The sequence below is a fragment of the Gastrolobium bilobum genome, unplaced genomic scaffold (assembly GCF_033153095.1).
Source record: "Gastrolobium bilobum isolate Gb01-03AN ecotype WA unplaced genomic scaffold, APGP_CSIRO_Gbil_v1 utg93029, whole genome shotgun sequence".
In the NCBI taxonomy this organism is placed as follows: Eukaryota; Viridiplantae; Streptophyta; class Magnoliopsida; order Fabales; family Fabaceae; genus Gastrolobium; species Gastrolobium bilobum.
Window position 1 is genome coordinate 1 of NW_026896978.1, and position 6,225 is coordinate 6,225.

Below are 6,225 nucleotides of genomic sequence, written 5' to 3' on the forward strand. Positions count from 1 at the left end.
TTGGCTTTTCCTCTTTTCACCTTTTCTTCCACACACTAGAGTTTGAATTTCTTTCTTTTTGTTTCAATCATATCTAGTCCCTTATTTAAAAATGAAAATTAATCAGTTTAGGTGAGGATGTGTATGGAATGGCTATTCATAATGTACTGTCAATGAACAAACAGGCCTCGGCTCAAAAGGGCTTAATCTAAGAATAAACCTTCAGGGTGGCTATTTGGCTATCTAGCTTTTAAAAAGAACTGCCTCTATCATTTCAACAATTGTATACTACAGACCATTTCAAAGAGAAACAAAACAAGTTCTAGAGTGATTCAACAGTAAAGTTCACACCACAAAAAAAAATTCTGTTTAGGCTCAAAAGCTTACGCCTAAGGATGTGAGACTTATTTTTCCGCTCTCTCTTTGATTACTCGAGTTATTCTTCTCTTATTCCAGTGAACTATGAAGCATGCTTGACTGACGCTCATTTATGTACGAAAATAAAATTTATTTACATCATTATACTCTTGATATCAACTATCAACCAATTTCATGTAATTATTCATTATGCATCCATATCAAGCACAATGGAAAATCTCTTAAGATCCACTAATTATTTATTGACTAAGATGGAAGGGGTCTTAAAAATAATTTAAAAAAAAACTTAAATATTAAACTAACTAATATATATGAAGACCTTAAAATAAACTAATACTAAATTAAAATAATATATTTAAAATCATATAATATGAAAATAATATTGAGAAACTCCCCTGAAAAACTGCATTTGTAATTTGGATATTTCTGTGTACTCCGTGTAATCAAGAGTTTCTTCTTCCGACCATGTGAAGTTTATGGTCTGATGAATTGCATGGTACCCATCCCCAGATTTAAATCTTGCTGTCCTCAGCAATAAACTTAAATCTAAAAGAATCCTAAGCAAGAAATCAGAAAAATTTGATAATGTACTCTGCACACATGTCACAGATAAAGAAACTACGTCAGCATGTCATATCCAAAAAAAAAATCATAGTCACGTCAAGATCAGTCTCAATATACATCTCATATCAACATGAACTAAAATCAACAAAAGAAAAAAAATCTAAACATTGAGACAATGGTCAATCCTCATCAATTTCAGTAGTGGGTGCAATATCATTTCTATCAGCATCATGTGTAGTGTCTGCAACCATATCAGCATTAGTATTCGAGTATCCAACATGTTTACAAAGTTAGTGCAATTTCCACATAACAATTCCCAGATTTATATTCAGATGCATCTGAAAATAATAATGAGTATATGGAACTGAAATACTTTAACAATATGCATAATGTCAAAGATGAGCGCGCTTAAGCGCAGTGATTCGCGCTTAAGCGCGCTGAGGCAGTGAGAAATGGGATAAAATTTTATTTAGCGCGCTTAAGCGCGATTCAGAGAGCTTAAGCGCGCTAGGGCCAAAAGAAATTTCACTTTTTGGGGGGCTTAAGTCTCCTTTAAGGGCTTAAGCTCTCAATACTTAGAAAATTTTCTCCATATTTTCCTATTACTTGCATTCATCTCTACTGTGTATTCTTCCACCTCAATAATTCTGCTCAATATCATACACAAAACATATAAATGAATAAGAGTTGCGTACCTGTGTATGCTTTAATCCCACTTACACCTGAAAGTCCATCTCAACAGAATTTGATCATTAACCTCAATGTTTTGATTTTTTTTGATTTTTATGATATGACTAAAATAAACTATGCTAAGAATAATTAAAATACACTAAACTAAATTTAAAATACTATACTAAAATGTTGGAAAATAAAAAATATAGTTGGGTTGCCTCCCACAAGCGCTTGTTTTACGTCACGAGCCTGACGTACCTCTTTTATGTTCATGGTGGTTCAAAGCATGGGCTTGGTGATGACCAAGCTCTATCATTCAGAAATGGTGTCCTCCCATAGTACTCTTGTGCATATGAGTGAGATGCAGTAGGCTCAATAGCTTTGAATTTGGTGTTTACGTGCTTTCCCTTGCTCCTGAGATTCTCCATCTTAACCTTTGGCTTAGTTTCTTGAGAAGAATTCTCTTTGTGCTCTTCTTCTCCTTTCTTCTCACTAATATAGTAGACTTGATCTTCCGCTTGAGTTATAGGTGAGGGGACTTCTTTATCAAAGAACTTGAAAATTGCCTGCTCCCCGTCTACCCGTAAGATCAACTCGCCTTTCGGTACATCAATCAGCGCTCCTGAAGTTGCCAAGAAAGGTCTTCCGAAGATCATAAGAATAGTAGAATTTTCCTCTATATCAAGGATGACAAAATCAACAGGAATGATGAATTTGTCAACCTTTACCAGTATGTCCTCAATGATTCCATAAACTTGTTTTGTATAGCGGTCAGCCAGTTGAACTATTGTCTTGGTTGGCCTTACTTCAGTAATCCCCAGTTTCTTCATCATAAATAGTGGCATCACGTTGATGCTGGCACCGAGATCACATAGAACATTTTTCACTTCCATATTGCCTATGTTGCATGGAATGCTGAATCTTCCTGGATCTTTAAGCTTTGGAGGCAACTTTTTCTGGGTAATGGCACTGCATTCCTCTGTCAGAGTCACCGTCTCACATTCTTGTAGCTTACGCTTTCGTGATAAAAGATCTTTCATGAACTTTGCGTAATTGGGCATGTTCTCCAAGGCTTCAGTAAACGGGATATTGATTTGCAGCTTCTTGAAAATGTCAAGGAACTTGGAATACTGCTGCTTTTTGATTTCCTCTCTGAACCTCTGCGGATATGGAATCTTTGCATAAGGTGAGAGCTCCAATGACTTTTCTTGCCTTTCTTGAGCTTTCTTTTTCTCCCATTTGAACTCTTTCTTTTCAGGTACAGTTTTCTCTGTAGTAGATTCTTTGGCAACTTCCTTTTCTTTTTCCTTTTCAATTGCAAGTTCATAATCTTTCTTTTTCTCAACTGAAGGCTTTACCACAGGTTCAATGGCTGTCTCACTCATAGTAGTAATCGCATTGCAGTGTTCCCTACTTGGATTTAGAATAGTGTTACCTGGAAAAGTTCCTTGAACTCTTTCAGTGAACTGCTTTGATAGCTGGCCAATCTGAGTTTCAAGATTCCGGATAGAAGCTTCTTGATTCCAGAATGAGGCCTTGTTTCTTGCATAAAACCTGAAGTGTCTTCTCTGAAAGCATTGGAACTCTGAATGTAATCTGACATGGTCTTAGATAGTTGTGCAAAGGCCTTCTCCCACTCTGATTGTTGTGGAGGTTGCTGTGGTACTGGCATAGGAGGATTCAACTGATGATTCGAACTATAACTGAATCCTGGGTGTTGATTTTGATTTTTATTTCTCCACCCTTGATTCTGGTTATTGCCGTATTGGTTCCTCCCTGGATTATATGGAACTTTCTGATCATGCCAAATTCCATTAACATCTGCAGTTTCGGGTGCCTTGCAGTCATCAGTAGCATGAGCACCTGCACAAATATCACAAACAATAGAAGAAGTATTAGCAAAAGCTACTGGAGTATTAACAGAAGAAACTTGAAAATCAGAAAATTGCTTTGTGAGAGCATCTAGTTGTTGTTGTTGTTTCTTATTTGACTGTAGAATCTGATCATTCTGGGCCAGGATGGCATCATAGCCATCAAGCTTCATAATCCCCGCTCTTCTCTGTGGTACGGGAGCATTATCATACTCTTGAGAGGCTAGAGACTCTAGTAATTCCAAGGCTTCCTCTGGAGTTTTTGTTTTCAAGGACCCTCCTGATGCAGCATTCACCAATGTTCTTGTGTTCGGCGTCATCCCTTGGAAGAAGGTTCTCGCTTGCTCCCAAGCTTCAATGCCATGTTGGGGACACTTCCTAAGTAGTCCTTTGAATCTTTCCCATGCTTCATATAGAGATTCACTTCCTTTTTGTTCAAAAGAAGTGATATCCGCCTTGAGCTTTGCCATTTTTGAAGATGAGAAAAATTTGTCCAAAAATTTGGTTGCCAAGTCGTCCCAGCGGGTGATGCTTCCTTGAGGTAACGATTGCAACCATCCTCTTGCTTCGTCTTTAAGTGAACAGGGGAACAATCTGAGCAAAATAGCATCCCGAGACACCCCATTCATCTTCAAGGTATCACAATATAGCAAGAAGTATTCCAGATGGATGTAAGGGTCTTCCGTGCTTCCTCCGGCAAATTGGTCTTTCTGAATTAATTGTAAAAGTGCCGGCTTGAGTTCAAAGTTGTTAGCATCCACGTTTGGTCTAACAATACTCGCCGTCTGTGGAACTCGAGCAGGAGTCATGTAATCTCCCAACGTTCTCGGAGGTGGTGGAGGTACATTGTTGTCTCCCATTGCTTCTTCTCTTGGTTCTGTTGAGCTTGAAGCTTCTTTCTCTTGCTGTCTTCTTTCTTTAGCAAGTTTTCTGTTTCTTTTTGCTGTTTTCTCTATCTCCGGGTCGAATTGCAAGGAATCGGTGTCAACGGTACCTCGCATAAACCAGAAAAATAGATTATATAAAATAAGAAAATAAAACTGAATTTAAATAACAGAAAATTAAATAACAGAAAATAAGGTCAAATCTAAAGAATTAATAGCTACTATTAATGTTGAAATAGTAATCCCCGGCAACGGCGCCAAAAACTTGTTGCTACTCACGGCAAGTGCACCGATCGTACAAGTAATATACTGATTAAGTAAGAGATCGTTCCCACGAGGATTACGGTTCAAGCACTAATTCACTATCGCAAACTTAGTTGGACAATCGAAAGTGTATTTGGAAACAGGATTTGAATTGCAAAATTAAAATATTAAATATTAAGCTAATTACTTGCAAGAATTAAAGACAAGAAATTAAAGATGTGAATTAACTAATAAAATAAAAACGTAGCTAGGGGTTCGATTTCATTTAATCTCCTTATTTCGTTTGAATTCCTTCTTAATGTTAATTGTCCTTAGTATCAATCTAATCAATTCTTTCGCATGTTGTTAGAGCTCAATCCCTTGTTACTCTAAAACCTTTACAATATTGGAAGAACCCTAGTTCCCCGGTTATTCCCCAAGCATGCAAGCATTAAATTCAAGAATCTTAAAGATTACGCAAACCCTATGTGTATCCCTAGAATCATAACGCTTACGATGAAGTTATCAGATATGGATCACACACCAACATTCCTATTGCCATGCATTCACCGATGATCATTATATAAGATTCAAGCCTATATAAAGCATTAAAAACAGATAACTTCATTCATGATATAAAGGAAAATTAACACAGCGAATTGTTCAAAACATAATAAATTGACTAAAATCCATCTAACCCTAACTACTTAAAGAACTAGCCGGACATAGCAAAATCAAGAACAAAAGAAAATAGAAAAGCTCCCCCAAACTCCATAAGTGATTGGTGAATCTTCAATATCTCCAGTGAACACTTGACGTTGATCCGTCTTCGCCGCTCACGAACATGAATCTGATGTTTCTCCGCATTCCCTCTGCCTCCAAGCACCCAAGAGTTGTTTAGCAATGTAAAAGTTATGTATTTCTGGTCCCCAATGGTGTTTAAATAGGTCAAGAGTTCGTATCGTGATGAAACACCTTGAATGGGCCTAAGTTGGATCTGACTGGGCGCTTAAGCTTGTTATAGCGCGCTTAAGCGCCCTAGGACGGTGATTTTAGATTCGCGTTGCGCGCTTAAGCGCGATGGAGGGCGCTTAAGCGCGCTCCTCGCGACAAAACTTTCTTCTTGTGGCGCGCTTAAGCCCTGATTTGGGGGCTTAAGCGCCCATAGGCCGAGACTTTTTTGGGTATCTTGGAGGCTTAAGCTTCCTTATTGGGGCTTAAGCTTCCATTGGCAGAGGCTATTTGCTTGTTTAGGAAGCTTAAGCTTCATGATGGAGGCTTAAGCTTCTTCTCTAACAACTTGATAAGATCTCAAATCTATCTTGTTTTTTATCTTCCTCTATCATCTCTTGATCTCATCTTTTCTAGTTGTGATCTCCATCTATCCAATCTTCATCTTTGACTCCTTTTGTCAACAAATCCCTAAAAAATAGCAAAGATGATTCAATTAAATAAAAATTCAGATAATGTTCATGATTATTATATTAAACCCTAGTTTTTGACTTATTTAACTTGATATTTTATATTAATTTAGTCTATAAAATAAGATAAACTAAAGGTTTATCAGGCAACGAGGCCAACTTTTCCGTACGAAGTAGCTTGTTAATTTGTTCTATTGTTGTTGTTTCCAAAAA

The 6,225-nt window shown here is 37.3% G+C and overlaps 1 non-coding gene across 1 annotated transcript; it reads left to right on the top strand.

Moving 5' to 3' along the window:
• The first annotated feature begins 3,821 nt into the window (after positions 1-3,821).
• Positions 3,822-3,928, top strand: LOC133303187 (small nucleolar RNA R71). Its single transcript, XR_009750438.1, has one exon. It is a non-coding gene; the product is annotated as a small nucleolar RNA R71 (small nucleolar RNA).
• The last annotated feature ends 2,297 nt before the right edge of the window (positions 3,929-6,225 follow it).